Source organism: Ipomoea triloba, chromosome 16 (assembly GCF_003576645.1).
Source record: "Ipomoea triloba cultivar NCNSP0323 chromosome 16, ASM357664v1".
Classification (NCBI taxonomy): domain Eukaryota; kingdom Viridiplantae; phylum Streptophyta; class Magnoliopsida; order Solanales; family Convolvulaceae; genus Ipomoea; species Ipomoea triloba.
Window position 1 is genome coordinate 8,093,842 of NC_044931.1, and position 675 is coordinate 8,094,516.

Sequence of the window (675 nt, forward strand, 5' to 3'; positions counted from 1 at the left end):
CATCTTTATTTAATTTATTCCAATTGGCTTATTAGCTTAGTTGGTTAGAGCGTTGTGCTAATAATGCAACGGTCACAGGTTCGAGACTTGTATGAGCTATCACACTTATTATTGACTTTGAACTAGTACAATTTTTTGGTACATTGTTATATTTGAAGTCTCTTATATTCAAAACACAATTAAATTTAGGGTTCGTTTTGAAAGGCGAAATTGAATTTTGGAAGTTTTTTTTTGTTTTTTTATTTTCCAGTGTTTGGTTATGTAAATAAAATTTAGTGAAAAAGAGAAAATTCATTCCAGTCAATGGAAAAAAATCTCAGTTTTCCGAAAAATGACTTCCTAATTTTTTTGTTAAAAGACATTTTTCAGTTTCACCACACCACCACCACAACGACAGCACACTACCAANCCACCACAACGACAGCACACTACCAATGCACACAAAGCTATGTAAATTGTCCAATCGTGTATAGGTGCACCATTAGGCAATATTGAATGCACATTTGATATAATTTACATTATATATTCGGCGTTATATGCTTTTTTGATCGTAGTGCCAGTTTTAATTTCACAATTCTATAGGCTAGATCTCATGCTCCAATGCGTTGAACTACCTATATTTCCAAATTTACCAATATAAAGAAGCAATTTTAAAATTCTGCCTTTATTTAATTT